This window comes from Balaenoptera musculus, chromosome 5 (assembly GCF_009873245.2).
Source record: "Balaenoptera musculus isolate JJ_BM4_2016_0621 chromosome 5, mBalMus1.pri.v3, whole genome shotgun sequence".
Classification (NCBI taxonomy): Eukaryota; Metazoa; Chordata; class Mammalia; order Artiodactyla; family Balaenopteridae; genus Balaenoptera; species Balaenoptera musculus.
In genome coordinates this window covers 8,581,853-8,598,575 of record NC_045789.1, presented here as the reverse complement: position 1 = coordinate 8,598,575, position 16,723 = coordinate 8,581,853, and the positions used below count along the sequence as shown (strand labels likewise).

At 40.1% G+C, this 16,723-nt stretch overlaps 1 protein-coding gene across 1 annotated transcript in view; it reads left to right on the top strand.

Annotated features, from left to right (window-relative positions):
• The first annotated feature begins 372 nt into the window (after nucleotides 1-372).
• The window catches only part of SPARCL1 (SPARC like 1), a 50,921-nt gene continuing 34,570 nt past the window's right edge, over nucleotides 373-16,723 (top strand). The window contains exon 1 of the mRNA XM_036852384.1: nucleotides 373-778. The gene's annotated coding sequence lies outside the window, so the exon portion shown is untranslated. The remainder of the gene's footprint in view (nucleotides 779-16,723) is intronic.

The following is a 16,723-nucleotide window of genomic DNA, read 5'->3' as shown; positions in this document are numbered from 1 at the left end:
AGCTACACTATGAAGGAGTAATGCTTCACATACATGTACATTTCTGAAGGTCACTTAAAGAAAGGTTGAAGTATCTGCAGTATCCTGATGTTAACTAAATTCAGGCATATTCGTGAGAACAATTTTTGCAGAAGCAATGTAAAAATGCATCTGCTGCAATTATTCTTACCCCTTCCTTAAACCCCACCCCACCGATTTCCTTTAGGAAGAAACCACAGCATGGAGTTTCTTTTCAGTCTTAAAATAAAAATTCCCCCAAAAGGGATCTGGCTTGTAAAACCTTTTAGAGTTGTTTGAAAAAGAGAAGAAAAACAGAAAAAGGCATAAGGAGCCAAGTGCTTATATTCTGGCCAAGTTACAAGCCTCTGAGAACAAGAGCTTGAGGGGAGGACTGTTAACGCATTCTCTCCGGCAGAATGAGCTCTTTCCCTGTGGGTCTGCGCTGCCCGTAAAGCTCAGCGCGCCCTCGCCCTTGGAGTGAGAGGCTAGCCCGCTGGAGAACTGCAGGAATCTGCGACAAAAACGATGACAGTCTGAAATACGTCCCTGTGCCAACCTCCAAATTCGTCTGTCACCTCAGACCCTGAGTAGTTGACAGAGCAGCAGAATTTCAACTCCAATAGACCTGAATGTGTTTCTGGGCAAAGAAGCAGGGCTAACGAGGAAAGCGATTTAAAGAGTATTGGGCATTTGTGAAACTTATTTCCTGACTGTGTGCAAGGACAGGATTCAACTTCAATTTTCTGCCAAGGCTCTGGGTCCAGCCACCTACCTGAAGGTAAATTTTAATAAGTTTACTGTATTTGTTAACCTGATTTGCATGATCTGATAAAGATGTCTAATATTTTTGCCTAATACAAAGCCATTTTTTAACAACAAGAACAAAAAAACCCTTTTGCATGATTTACAGAAAAGCTACTTACTAGGGAATGTTAACACTTGAATTCATGTTTCCTTTTCTTCTCCGAGATTAAATAGTGAGAACTAATAAATGATGTTTAGAAATGTAGAAATGTTGCTGGCCAGACTAGCATTCAGATCTTGGTGAAGTCTGAAATCCTGAAATGTGTTTTGTAGAAATAGTTTACTAAATATATTAAATAAATCAAAAGGAAAGTAGTTGTTAAAAAAAAAAACTTTCAAATCAAAGTAATTTGGGTGTTTTCCATGGTTAAATTATTTGAAGTTATTCAATCACCACCACTGTCCCAGTCTGTACCTAACAGCAATGTAGAAATGGAATATTTTGCTTTTCCAAAAGGTAAGAAAATCCCTATAATACTATATTTTCCTTTGATTATTTTTTAGTTATTATGATTATTTTTTCCTGACTCCCTTTTATAGTTTTCTGACTCACTGTCTCTTGTCCCCTTCTATCATTTTTTAGGATACACACACACACACACACACACACACACACACACACACACAATTTCTAATTCCTAACGATGTCTAATTTAGGAAGGGGAAAAGGAGGGAGGGGAATCGAAGAGCTAAAAAATTATGATAACTCCTATATTGTAAGGGACCTTCATTTCTGGCTCTATCTTCTAAAATAAAACAATAATGCAAGTCATGCTCCCTCATTCCTCCTGGGTATTAGAGGTCACCCTGCAGGAGAAAACCATGCTTTCAACTGCAGATCGATGCTGTTGATACTATAACCAAGAGGTAGTGCAGAGAGAATATCTCTTTTGAACTGCCTTTAGTCTGGCACAGAGGTTAAATATGTCACCTTGGCATTATATCTGAGCTCCCCTCTGGCCCAGGGCCTAAGTACACTGAATAGAAATGTTCACTTGGTCCAACTCAGCAGAAATCTTTTTTTTTTTTTGATTCTCCCCTTTCTCATGGATACCAGTTTTTTTTCAATTCACAGCTCATTCAGCTAAACGTTGATGGGTACGTTAACTATGAATATGAAAAAAAAAAAAAGGACACCCCTCTCAGGAAAGACTTAAGTTTATATTTCTGTCCATTTAACAAGATCCAGCAAGGCACAGCAGTCTGTTTCATCTACTGATCATCCAATCAAACAATGCTGCTTTCCACATTTTGGAAAAGAATATGTACATGTTATTAATGAATCTTGCCTTTTCTCTTTCAGGGAATTTCTGTACAGCCATTTAGCAATTTGAGTACTGGGGTTTCCTTCCAGGTCCTTTGGTATTTAATCCCCAATAGGCTCTTATGCACAGTTTCGCTTATCAACTAAGTAAAAATAATAAATAGTGATGACGGAAATGAAATGAATAGTGATATATCTGGACAACTCCAAAACATTCTTCATCTCATTTCCTCTTGACTGCTTATTATTTTTATTCAGTTGATATGTAACGGTCCACAAACATTGCTATTTTAGCTAAGTTTAGCACAAGGTCCAGAACGTGTTGGGAATCTTTTTCCACCAAGAACGTGAGCAACTGTTTTTCAGACTTCAGATGGCTTCTGGAACACCCTTCAGTGAAGGAGAAGGGGGGCCCGTAAATCCAGGAGAACTTCCCCAGTAGGTCTGGCTGCCCAAGAGATGCCCAGTTAGGCCAGGGTCTGGTTCAAACGGGGCCCACCGAGCATCTTCTCCCAAAGGCTGGGCTTGCACAGGTAGTACCACCTGAGGCTAGCCTGATTTTTATCTTGGGCATCACAAGATGATCAGAAGTTTCGGGAACAGAGTGTGTGGTCTTGACTGATTGTAGGGAGATGGTGTAATAAAGTGAACAAGATCACGGGCTCTAGAAACTTACAGATCTGGTTTATATCTGGGCTTTCCCAGGGTCTGTGACTTTGCACAAATGACACTTTGAACCTCTGTGCCCTCATTTGCCAAAATGGGGATCATAAAATTAGTTACAACCTTAGAGATTTGTTGTGATAAACGAGGAAAACAGCTATGTCTGGTACGTTTGAATCAATCTATCGATCGTAGCTGATATTAAAGCACTAGTCTACCTATATGTCCTGAATGGAACTCTGTAGAAAGGGAATTTACTCTAAGATTTTCCTCAGGGTTTCTTCCTTGTACTTACACACTTTGCTGTATAATAAAACGTCAATGCCAGGTCTATGCCTCAGAGTCAGCCCGACAGAGCAGATAGAGCATGGGTTTCAGCGTCCAACATGCCTCAGTTTGAATCCTGGCTCTGCCTCTTACAGGCTATGCGAGCTTAGGCAGTCACTTCACACCTCCAGGACTCAGTTTACCCATCTATTAAGCAATTAGTGATAATAATACCCAAATGGGGTCATTGTAGGAATTAAATAAGATGTTTTTTAAATGTCAGGTATAGCACCTGGCAGAGTACTAGACACACAGTGAGGAAGTGTTTGATTACACACTTGGAATAATTTTTCTGGCAGTAATAGTGGGGGTCAAGAAGGAAATATTCTTTGAATTGTCTTTTTTTATCCAAAGAAATGGAAAAATAAATCTGACACTACCGTATGCCCTTGAGAGGGCCTCAGCATGAAGTATTTATTACTGAGTCCTTACTGCTTCATCCATTAGTAGCTTCTTAATGGCCAAGTCAAATGAAACCAGAGTGAGTCTTCTGTTTCAGATTGCCATTAAGAGGAATGAGGCGAAATGCTGCTTTGCTCTCAATTCTGTATTATCGGCCTACCTGGAGGGGGGGGAAAGGCCCCAACATTTCTCCTTTCTTATCTTTTCTAAAGGTAGGAATTTCTAAAGGCAGGGTATTTTTTTCCTCTCTAACTGAAATTCAAACAAAAGGGTTTGTTTTTTGTTTTTTGTTTTGGTAAACCTCTCCTCTACGCTCCTAGAATTGAAATGTCAGCTGCTTTTTCTGGCTACACGTAGCAGGAGCAGCCTGTCGTCATAGCAATGAAAGGGTATAGAGAGGCTCGAGTTTCACAGCCCTCTCTGTGAAATAACTCTTAGTCTGCTTTAAAAATCCTTGAGAAATGAAGTCTCCCATCCTGGCTTGTTTCCTTCCTATTATGCAACCAACTTACGTACGCCAAACATTTCCTTTAAAGAGTCAGTGAATAGGTGTTAAGAAAATGAACAAGAAAGCTACGAAATGGTGACCAGCTTACTGTGGAGTGCAGGGAAAAGCAACCGGGAAGGCAAAGGAGGAGAAAGAGACAGGACCGCACTTTGTAGGACAGGCTGGGCCCTACAATAAAGCCATTTTCCGAGTCCCCACTACCGCCTCCCACCTTCACGATGTGCTTATCTAGGTGGTTATCAATCGAGCAGACTCAGGGCCAGGCTGCCTGGACTGCCCTGGCACTTATACGCTCTAGTTTTTTATCTTAACCACTCTTTGCCTCATCTTCTCACATGTAAAAGAGAGATAATAATGGTCATAAAATTGTCATGGGAATTGAATGAGATACTCTGTGTAAGGCTCTTATTACAGGATCTGACCAGTGGTAAAGGTTGGCCGTGAAGTTCACCAAACCTCAGTTTCCCCTGCTTCTTCAATGGGGATAACAGCTAATTCATAAGACTGTTGTAGGTTAACTGAAACAATAGATGGAAGTGCTCAAGAAGTAGTCGTTCTTTTAATACTTTTCTCATTTGGTCTAACTCTGATAAGAATGGCTTTTTTGAACTTGGAATCTCCCAGTGAGGACACTGCAATGAAAACAGGCCTCAGAATTATCCTGGTATAAACATGAACCATTGAATTTCTTAAGAGAATAAAAGGGAATAATTAAGGATTTTTACATTTATAAGGAGTAAAAGAGATTCTTCTCATCTTGATTAACACTAGGGCAAAATGTATCAAAACATCTTATCTTTCCTTAAAATACTTTTTGTTAAAATTTCTGTTTTAGTTTCTCCAGTGTTTTCCAGGTCATGAAATAAGTAATATTTTTATCTTATGTCTCAAACAACTAATGTACTCAGTTCTATTCTGTGTGAAATGCCAGGGATGCTACAGGAACAAACAGAATGGCTGTGCTCTTGTGGCACTTACTACGTAGTTAGGGAGACAGTTGTTAATCAAATTATCACATTAATAAAAACTGCATTCGTGAAAAAGAATATATATGTGTGTGTGAGTGTGTGTGTGTGTGTGTGTGTATAACTGAGTCACTTTGCTGTACAGCAGAAATTAACACAAGATTGTAAATCAACTATACTTTGATAAATTTTTTTTAAAAAGTACATTTGCCCAAACATAAGGTGACCTCAAATACAAAGCCACCTTCATTTTTCTAATAAAAAGATCCTCAGCCAAAATCTTTGGCCAACCTAAATGCACAGATGGATAATATTGTAAGGTATGCTTAGAACACTTACTCTATTGTTACAAATACATTATTTTAAATCTCATTTCATTTAAAATATTTTGTACTTATAAAAATGATTTTTTTATCCTCATACTTCATGAAATGATTGTGTTAAAACTCTCTCTATGCCTCTTTAACATCACTGTCTGTGTTCACTGGATCCACTCTGTAATTGTCTGATAGAGAGGAGTGCATCATCAATCCTCCACAAGTTGTTTATAACTCCCTTCTCAGAAATCTGCTAGTGCTGCAAATTTGAGCCCCAAGCATAAATTCTCATTCCATGGTGATGATCTCTACATATTAATTACCTCCTATATGGCTTTTTCCAGGGCTCTTTAAAGGGCTTATTGAAAACCTCTTGAGTCTATAAAGTGTGGTTTTCTAAAATTGTGTTAATTCCAACAGTTGCAAAAATGGAGTCATACCTCAAGAATAATTGCTAAATCTGCTTTAAATATCTTTATCTCCTTTTCTATTGTCCGGGTGACCTTCTTAAGAACAAAAATAAGCATTGCTTGAGATCATTTCAGGCTGTTTGCCTGAAATGGTACTTTGTTGTTCAAAATGAAGTAATTGAGACAATATCCTTTTATGCGAGAGACCTCAGAAGTGCTAGAATATAAGGCACATCGCTTTTTGTATAGCATGATTTTGGGGGGTGAAAAAGTTCACATTATATTGAGTGTGTATTGTATAATTATATGCTGAAATAAGTGTTAAGAAGGAAAAGCACCTTTCTTCTAAGAAAGCATGTAAGGATCCTGACTTCCACTCAAGGTCAGGGATGGCTTTCCTTGATCGGAAGGCTAAAGAGAGGTTAGCCCTGTGGGAGGTTTGTGTGCTGGGCAGTGGTAGCTGGAGCAAGTGGATGCGGACGAGAGAAGTCTGAGCGTGCAAAGACCCTGTGGCAGGAGGGACCATAGACTGAGGAACAGAGAGAAGGCCAGATGCTCTGAGAGGAAGGGGCAGAGCAGTGGGAGATGTGAAGCCCTGAAAGTATTTGTCCTCTGCTTGATTCATGTTTAACGTTGAATTCTGGTTCGACGCAGAGTTCCGATGGGCATGAACCGTATCTACCCCTAGCCTAGACTCACACAGTGGTAGGTTCAGTTAGGCAGGATGCCAGGCAGTTGCAGGTCAGAGCCCTAGAAAAGTCTGCATCTTTGAGTCTGAGTGTATCATATACAGTGGCAGGACTGGGACATTTTGAGGTCAATGGTGACTCCGCAGAGAACTCAAAATAGAAAGCCATCCTTCTTAAATCTTCAGATGAATTTAACGCCAAGCTATAGAGCTCTCCCCAGAGACTCAGTCATACTTTAAAAGCCCTAAAGCATCAGTGTTAACTCTGGATCAGGTAACAACATGTATACGTTAGCCAAAATATGACTAAGGGGTTTGCTCCCTGATAATGAAGCCTTTGGCCATCATGTAAAATCAGGGTGAAGGAGAATGTGCTGTCTGAGTCTGATTATGAAGCACTTATAATAATCATTTTGTTTACTACATTTCCCTGAAGGGAAATTTTTCCATAGTTATAATAATTACTAAAAATAGTCGCCTACAGTCTTCGCCTCATATAAACAAACTCAACAAAAGATACCTGGCCTTATTTGGAAGTGTAGATGTACATACTCCAGGAAATAAGATGCCAGTCGTAAGAAGAAAAGTAAAGTAACAGGGAAAACAGTCAGGGCTAACCTCTCCTTTTTCTGCACATATGTATGTCATTCTCAATTCTTTTGACCTTAGACAAGGTAAGACAAACAGATCAAGTAGTCATCGTCTGCCTTGAAAACCAAAAATGCTGAAGGAAGTTTCCTTGGTCTCCAAGAGAAGGAGGAGGACTTATACATTTGGCTGAGGCTGCCAATGAAGGAGCCAACAACTGGGGATGGGAGAGCAAGGGGGAGGGGTTAGGGAAAATACTGGCCGCCTGAGGAGCTCCAGGCAACATGAGGGAAATTCAGTTTAAAAAACTTGAAACGATAATTACCAGCATTAAAATTTCCAAAGAGTCATTGACAGAGCCACTACAAGAGATGGAAAAGGGTAGACTCCAAGCCTGTTCCTGCCTTTAAAAGTATGGATGGCCATGTTTCCACTCTGCTTCAGTGGTCAGACAGCTTGTTAACGCTTAGGAGAAAAAGGAAGAACAAGGAGATAAGGAGAGAAAAGAGATATAGTGAGACAAGGAGTGCCCAGTGGAGATAGATGGTTAGATGAAGTAGATTTACGTGGCAAGGCAACAAGCGGAACTTCAAAAATAAAATTCGCCATTTTAAATGTGAATTTAAATTAGTGTTCTTTTTAAAAACTGTTAACAACTGAAAAGAAATCAAATACAAACACCTACTCTGACATAACCGCATTTCAATTTAAACTTCTAGAAAATATTATGGAAACTGAAATGGAACCAATACAACTAAGAACTCAAAATGAACCACAGCACCCAAAATATATTCTGGTTGTTTGTGTAAGTTCATTCCTAAACCTAGATGGAGAACGATGTTCTAGAATGTTCCAAAGTTTAGATGCCCTCCGCTTCTCTAGGAGATAGAAGTTTCAGGACGCCAAGAGACAGAGAGATCAAGAGTCAGAGGGTTTCATTCGGAGGAATGTCCTATGTTTCCTACCAAATGCCAAGAAACCTTTAGCTGTCACTTGCATTGCTTTCCACCCTCAACCTGAAGGACCACGCACTCAGTCTTGAAGCCAGAGTTGACATTGTTCCATCAGAGGTCGGGGGACGATGACACACCCATGGCCCATTCTGCCCGAGCCTTTCAGACCAACCTCTGCAGGCTTGGCTGGCTACCTTTCCAGCCAGAGGAAAGAATATTCAGGCCCTTTTCTCTTTTTTTTCCAGGGACAGAACTCGTAGACCTGCTGAGAAATCTAATTACAACTTCCTTTCATGGTGAAATCCAGTTACAGCCTCTCCCATGGTGAAAGCCAATGCTTTTGATACAAAAGGAAACTAAACAAAGGGGTTTCAGACACGGGGATGTGTCTGTGTTCTGCCTTCTCTCTTAGGCAACTATGCAGAAAGGTTGCAGTGACCTTGACCGGCCTTACTTAGGAACGATGGTCATACTATTACTACCCCCATTCCCATAAGAAGGAAAAATATGTTCATATCTGATGCCAGGAGTTTCTGGAGATTTCCTCCAGGATCCATTAGCTGAGCAAAGCAAAATCCTCTACATACACATTTTTGATTCAGCAAGATGACTTCTCTTTTTGAATTTGGAATGTCATGTCAAACAATAAAAAAAAGTAGTGAGTTATTTAAGCCAGTATCCTCCTATAATCTTTTCCTGACATCTTTAACGCCCTGTGCCACCCTTTCAGCCAACCTATTCCCTTGAGGATAAGGAGAAACTGCAGTGCTGCTTAAAGAAGGGTCATCCCAAATTCCTAAAACTTAATTGAGATAAATGGAGATAGTTCTCAAAATAGTCATTTATGGAAATACATATTTTACAAATACCTGGCAAAACTCTATAATTGTTGAAACAATAAAACTACCAACCACATTCTAATCGAATCTCTATCACTACAACGTAATCACTGTAGTCTACTGAATATGTATAAAACCCAGATTTGCAGCTTATCCCCCCAAATGGGCAAAATTTTTAGAAGGAGCATCCAATCAACTCATAAGTTTTTAGCTGAATATGAGTGGAATATGAACAGGTAAATGCTTTTGTTTTGTTTTAATAGGATAAAGTTTACCATAGGTTCAATGATACTGATATGCACATAGAGTTAATAAAAAGTAAATAAACAAGGATAAGAATCCACCATTCATAGTTACCCTCAAAGAGCACCAAAAGTAATGCATTTTTACCATACTTGGTTCAACTTGAGTTACCTAATCATCTATATAATATGATAGAGACCCAGTAGGAAGGTGGCCTGAAATCTACAAAAGTCAGAAGAATTGATCTTGATTATGGGTCAAAGAAAACCTGTAGCAGGTTTCAAGACACAATGATTGGTCAGATCTTCATTCTGTCTTAGCACAATGGAATCATTTTTAACTCTCAAGCCATTTGTTCAGTGGATTTCCCAACCTTTTATTGGGGACCAAGCAACTTTGAGCTAACTTTAAATCTACACAGCATTCTGTTGGAATTCAGAAGAAACAAAACACAAATGCTGAACCCCAAGGGTCTTCTTCCCTTCTCCTTTTCTTCCCTGCTCCCCAGTTCCAGCACACGTAACAGGCTTTCAGGACCTCATAACGGGGTATAGATGAAGCTCTTTCTAGGAAAACTTCTCAGTAATTTCCTAAAATATAGGTAGAGGAAACTACTGGAAGCTTTTGCTTTAAACTGGGAGCTTAAAGCTTTTGGCATAGACCTTGGCACTCCCAGTGACCTTGCATTCAGTAGCTTCTTAGATAGGCATGGGGGAGGGAGGGGTGGGAAGTACAGCATCAGTTCACCGATAAAAACAACTGGTTGATGTCTTCTTGTGATAGGAAAACAATTTGAAGTGATTGATTTCAAAAGCAAATAAATGTTTTCTTATAATTTGAAAAATACTCTGGGTAGGAATGCAGGAGGTTACTATAGCCTGAGATCTGGATATGACTAACTTCTTTTCTTTTCCAAAAGATGGCACACAAAAATCCAGCCCATGCTTACTCTACATTTGGTTCTCTGTTGTTTTATTTTTCTTAAATCCTGTGTTTAGATGGTGGCCACAGTAAGGTCTGAGGTTGTGGTCATGGCTGGAGCTAGCTGCCTCACCTTATGCGTCCCAGCATCTTGTTAACAGGGTTAATATCTGTAGAGGTCCATAGCCCAGCCAGTTACTGAATGTGGTATGTACATTTTAGTGCCATGAAACCCAAAATAGTCATTATCCAAAAAGAATTAACAACAGACTCCCTTGTGCAGCATTATTCATGCAAAATACAGTTTTGTTTTAATGTGGCTAATTAGACTACTCTCTCCCTCTCTCTCTCTCTTTTTTTTTTTTTTCTTTGGCTACACCATGCAGCATGCGGGGATCTTAGCTCCCTGACCAGGGAAGGAACCTGTGCCCCCGGCAGTGGAAGCGTGGAGTCCTAACCACTGGACTGCCATGGAAGTCCTAATTAGACTACCCTTGATTAGGCAAATTTCTACACATTCTGGGACTAACAAGCCAAAACCAGTATATTTAGAACAATGTTTAAAAGGTTCAATCAGACTAAGCTAATGAATTGGGCTTCCTTTGGTGTGGGAAAGGGCTATAATGGAAGGGAAAAGAACAGAGAGACTGATTTACTTCCCAAGCCTCCAGAGTAATCCTGGTGTCATAACATTCAAGCAATTACATGAAAAGAGAAATAGGAGGGTAAAGTGAAAATGCCAAGTTCCAACACAAAACACTCCCAGAGCTAGATGCCCATATTTCTTTCTAAAACTCTTCGATTCTATAACACCTTCAAATCCTGGGTGAAATCAAGTTTACTGAGTGCTAATCACGTGTTAATACCTTGTAACTTTTGATTCTCTCCAAAGGTGAGGACTGCTATGTTCCATTCACTTTGCTATAAAGCAGAAACTAACACACCATTGTAAAGCAATTATACTCCAATAAAGGTGTTAAAAAAAATTTTTTTTTTAATAAATAAAAAGAAATATGTGCACCTGCTAAGGCAATGTAGGGGAGGAAAAACTTTTTCCTCTACCCTCTTATATTCAGTAATTGGGGCCTGCAAATGAAACTGACAAAATACAGATTAATAGGAGAGAAACGTTTATTTATATGCATAGAGAGGCCAACAAAAGTAGCTGGCTCCTTAAACTGTTAAAGGCTTACCGACCTAATTTGGTAGGAGAAAGGGAAAGGGGAGAAACAGCTTCTGTGGCAAGAACAAAAAGATTTTTTAGGAAAGACAAATGGGTTTTTAGAACAAACTGGAGATACGAGAGTTTATGATATTTGTCGTAAAGGTATAACTGGTTTGTCTGTCTTTTTCAAGGTGATAAAACTGCCCTGGAGAGGAAATTATGGTAGATTTACCCTTGTTCTCTCTACTGGGAATAGAGCCACCCTGAAGAGGGAATTTATGGTAGTTCTCATTTCTCAGAAGTTTCTGGTTTTAGTCAGACAAGGGATGCTCTGAGAAGGCTTTGCTGTTGGATCTCAAATGTCTTCATCTTAAAATAATCTTTATACAAACCCATAGCAACTATAGAAAGACTTGAAACAGGGCAGCACTGGGGAGCAGGAGACAGCTTTGCTGGCAGGGGATCTGAATTATATTCAAACCCATGAATCCTAAATTTGGATCAAGTGCTGTGGGTCAAGGTCTAGCAAGGAAATGACAGATCCGGGCAGGAAAACTGAATTTGGGGATTTGAGGAGAGTGGAATTAAGGGATGATTGACCAAAGAATGGGCAGGGCATAGAGAAGTCACAAGGTGTTGTAGGAATAGACTAGTAAAAGCTAAGCTTGTACGAGCCAGGGAAAGGAGAACTTTTTGAGCCCAGACAGAAAATGCTGTGTGGAGAGGGACACTGAGAGGGGCTGTGGCTTTCCGGAGAGGGACACAGTCACAGAGAGGGCGCTGAGAAAATACACCCCCTGGTTTTACTCTCCTCCTTCCCTCAAATCTCGCCTGCCAGTACACCCCATTGGCTGAGCCCAACAGAAACCATCGTGCAAGAGAACCTGATGCTACAGTTCACACAGGCCCTGGGACAGCTCAGGGCGGAGAAGGCAGGAGAGTGGGTGTGGAGTGGATTTGGGGGAGCAAGTGGAAGATATCTGGATATTCAGAGAAAAATAATCTCTTCCCAATGTGGGAAAGGCAGAATGTACAGCTGTAGACAAGCTGTGTCTTCTCCTTGCTTGAATAAATCTTCCAGGGCTTTCCCTCTGAGGGCATAAATAAGCGTAGGTTTTCACCCTATTTTCAAAGAACTCCTCAAACCTCAGCCACAAAATCCGCTGGGGTTTATTGTATCTGCTTCTTTCACAGAAGGCAGGTAATGGGTAACATTGGACCACTGGGCGAGCCGTCTTTCCCTATTCAGTGTGTTGGCTCTCAACAAGGCACACGAGAAGCGTGATGAATCCTGAAGGCACTTCTGCTTGAAGTGAACGCTTTCATTAGCGGTTCGCACAAAAGCTACTCATCAAAGCCCACAGCTGTTCCCCAGCGGGTCCCCACGCCATGAGAATGAGGTTACTTGGAACTGTTCTTAGGTATGATTTGCTGTTTTTCTTAATCCCGGAAGAGAATTACCCCAGTAAGTAATTCTTGGTACTTTCACAGAGCTGAAACACTTGAAATTCTTCTCCCAACCAGCTGAACTTAACGACCGACTTACTATATTAACTAAAGAAGAGAGACAATTTCCATTGAATCCAAAGACGTTTTATATGCTGGTAGAGTTTAACTAATAAGGGAAATTCAAATAAGAGGAGAAAGCTAAGAACCTGGCATTCAGAGAAAAGAAATTTTAAGAAGGTTGAGAATAAAATAACTTAGGGGGTAGAGAGAAGAGCTAAAGGCAGAAAAAGAATAGGACTCATGTAACTGATCCTTTTAGGGGCTAGGGAGGTTTCAAAAGGTGAATTGCCATGCTGTTAGGACTATGAAGCAAATCATTCAGATATTACTCAGTCCTGCAACATGACAAATGCCACAGGCATTCAGGTGAGCCGTACTAAGGAGCAGATTCACCACTTGTGAACCAGAGGTTTACACAATGTGTGGGACCTTCTTTTTCATTTTTATTTTTTTATTTTTTAAATATTTATTGATTGCTTGATATTTCGGCTGCATCTGGTCTTAGTTGCAGCATGAGGGATCTTCGTTGCGGCATGTGGGATCTTTAGTTGCGGCATGCAGACTCCTAGTTGTAGCATGCATGTGGGATCTAGTTCCCTGACCAGGGATCGAACCCAGGCCCCCTGCACTGGGACCGTGGAGCCTTAGCCACTGAACCACCAGGGAAGTCCTGGGACTTCTTTTTTTTAAAAAAATAAGATAAGCCTGTGGGGATCCTCTAAATATAGTTAAAGGAATACCTCAGTTACACATTATAGAATAGGCAGAATATCCTAATTTCTCCTGAGCTAGAAAGAAAAAGATCTTTGAGAATGTCAAGGCCACCCCTTTGGAAATTCCTTTGGCTTCCATGTGCCTCACTCATGACTGGGTACAGTGGCAGAGAGGGATGTGCAGCAAGCTCTCATTGGATGGATGGATACTCTATGAAGTGGAGGTGAGGTGACAGGTGGGAATATATGGGTGATGCATGGGTGATGTACTTACCATAGTACCTGGCACATAGTAAAATCTCAAAAAATATAAGCCATTGCATTAGCTACTATGTTAAACAGCCAATGATAAGACCTACTTTTTCAATAAAATAATACTTTGATGAACATAAGTTATTCTACTTCTAATGAATATTTCACTCAAGATATTTAATGTTCAGTCCAATTCTTCATTGCTGCTTACAAATTGTGACTGTAAACAACAATTATTACATAATTTCTCAAGATTTTGTGCGTTAGGAGTTTGGGCAGGTCACTCAGAGGTACTGAGCTGGCAGGTGAGCCACTCTGGAGGGTCCAAGGTGGCTCCACTCATATACACTGTGCCTTTGCAAGGACACGTGGATAGCTGGGATCAGGGACCATGAACAGTGTCTTCTGTGGTGTGACAGTCTCTTACAAACTGGCTTGGGACTCCCAAAAAAGTATTCCGAGAGATTAACATCAAAAGCCCAAGGCCTCTTATGAGCTAACCTCAAAAATCCCAGAACATCAATTCCACCTCAATTGTTTGGTCAGGTAAGTGACTGACTAAGGCCAGTCCGGATTCAAGGGGAGGAGAATTCAACTTCACCTCTCAATGGGAGGAACAGCAAAGAATTGATAGGCATCTTTACTTTACCATACTGTTTATACATATTAAATGAAAAATGTTAGAAACTGTGTCAAGACAACTATTCGCATGAGTTAGAATAGAATTGACATTCGTGGGTGTTTATTTAGTTCTTAATGGAAGACCTATTTCTGCCATGTCAAACGTTTCATCTGGATATTCGTTTTGATGGTATATGGGCCAGCCAGTAGAAGAACTGCAGGCATTTGAAATTCTAAATCCTGGGCTTCCCTAGAAAGGCCATACCTAAAAAATGGAGTCTAGCAGTCATCTTTTAAAATTCCAGATGAGGTTCTTCTAAAAGTTTGGTAATGAGACACTTTGTTCTTAAGAGAAGGAAAAGGCTCTCCTTGAATTTCCCCACCATTTCTCATCTTTAACCTCTCTAGACCCATGAAAAGAAACAATGGGACAAAGGTAAGAAAAAAATAACTTAAGAACTGTAAGTAAAAGGATGAATTAGGGGCTTCCCTGGTGGCGTAGTGGTTGAGCGTCTGCCTGCCAATGCAGGGAACACAGGTTCGAGCCCTGGTCTGGGAAGATCCCACATGCCGCGGAGCAACTAGGCCCGTGAGCCACAATTACTGAGCCTGCGCGTCTGGAGCCTGTGCTCCGCAACAAGAGAGGCCGCGATAGTGAGAGGCCCGCGCACCACGATGAAGAGTGGCCCCCGTTTGCCACAACTAGAGAAAGCCCTCACACAGAAACGTAGACCCAACACAGCCATAAATAACTAAATTTTAAAAAATGTTATTAATAACTATTAGGCACTACTAGAATTTTTTTAAAAAAAGGATGAATTAAAGTCTCTGTGGATTATTACTTATTAGGGTTATTAAGCCATTTTTTGCCTCATCAATGTTTCAAAGAAATAATATCTTTCATTTCATATTGACAGTTAATAAAATTATCACATGACTATCTGATCACATTTGAGTCTCAAAACAACCCTAGAAGATAAGTAGGAAAGCTACTATTATTTTTCCTGTTTTGTAGATGAAGAAACCAGTGACTTGACCGAAGTCTCTCTGCTGGTAAAAAGTAGTTTAAGTCTGGACTTAGATCTTCCAATTCCATACCACGTGTTCTTTCAGCTATACTGCTGGCTTTGAATCAGCTCACACATTTGGGCAAAATAATATTCATCTAATTTCACATCACCACTGCATATTTACGTCTTCAAGAATAATAACTCTATTCAAAAATTTGTCTCACTTCTGCATTTTTCATATAGAGTTTCATTTGCTCTTCCTGCAAAAATAACAATCTGCATCTTGTAGAGTGCACACAAATTCAAATGTCTCAGAATATATGACGTTTTACTTATCCAAGAATGAATGGTATTCATCATACTTAGCAAGAACATCATGGGTTTCATTTTCGAAGTATTTTGCAAGCATCAGCTAATTAAGACTCCTGTAGTCTTCAGTTTGACAGTTGTTTTCAAAAGTCTCTTGTTTCCCAGGAAAGTTCTCCCCTCTGTCTTATTTATACAAATCAGCACATTTGTTCGGTTCTTAAAATAAGAAGCTAAAGGCTGTGAAATTATTTTTGATCAGTGTGTGACAAATACAATGAGCTCAGTGAGATAAAAATGCCCAGTGACTGGTCTGAAGGACAAATTGGAACACAGCAGAACTCAAGGTCTTCTACATTCTAAATAGATACTGGATTGTTCCACAACGTCCTATCTTTAAAACTACAGCACAGGCATCTGCTTTACATTTAAAACTTGAAGTGGTTTCCTACTTGGATCATTCTGTATTTTTGTTTGTTTGTTTGTTTGCTTGTTTTAACATCTTTATTGGAGTATAATTGCTTTACAGTGTTACTTTCTGCTGTATAACAAAGTGAATCAGCTATATGTATACATATATCCCCATATCTCCTCCCTCTTGCGTCTCCCTCCCACCCTCCCTATCCCACCCTTCTAGGTGGTCACAAAGCACGGAGCTGATCTCCCTGTGCTATGTAGCTGCTTCCCACTAGCTATCTATTTTACACTTGGAATTGTATATATGTCAATGCTACTACCTCACTTCGTCCCAGCTTACCCTTCTGCCTCCCTGTGTCCTCAAGTCCATTCTCTATGTCTACGTCTTTATTCCTGTCCTGCCCCTAGGTTATTCGAACATTTTTTTTTTAAGATTCCATATATGTGTGTTAGCATACGGTATTTGTTTTTCTCTTTCTGACTTTCTTCAATCTGTATGACAGACTCGAGGTCCATCCACCTCACTACAAATAACTCAACTTCATTTCTCTTTAAGGCTGAGTAATATTCCATTGTATATATGTGCCACATCCTCTTCATCCATTTATCTGTCGATGGACACCTAGATTGCTTCCATGTCCTGGCTATTGTAAATAGTGCTGCAATGAACATTGTGTACATGTCTCTTTTTGAATTATGGTTTTCTCAGGGTATATGCCCAGTAGTGGGATTGCTGGGTCGTTATGGTAGTCCTATTTTTAGTTATTTAAGGAACTTCCATACTGTTCTCCATAGTGGTTGTATCAATTTACATTCCTACCAACAGTGCAAGAGGGTT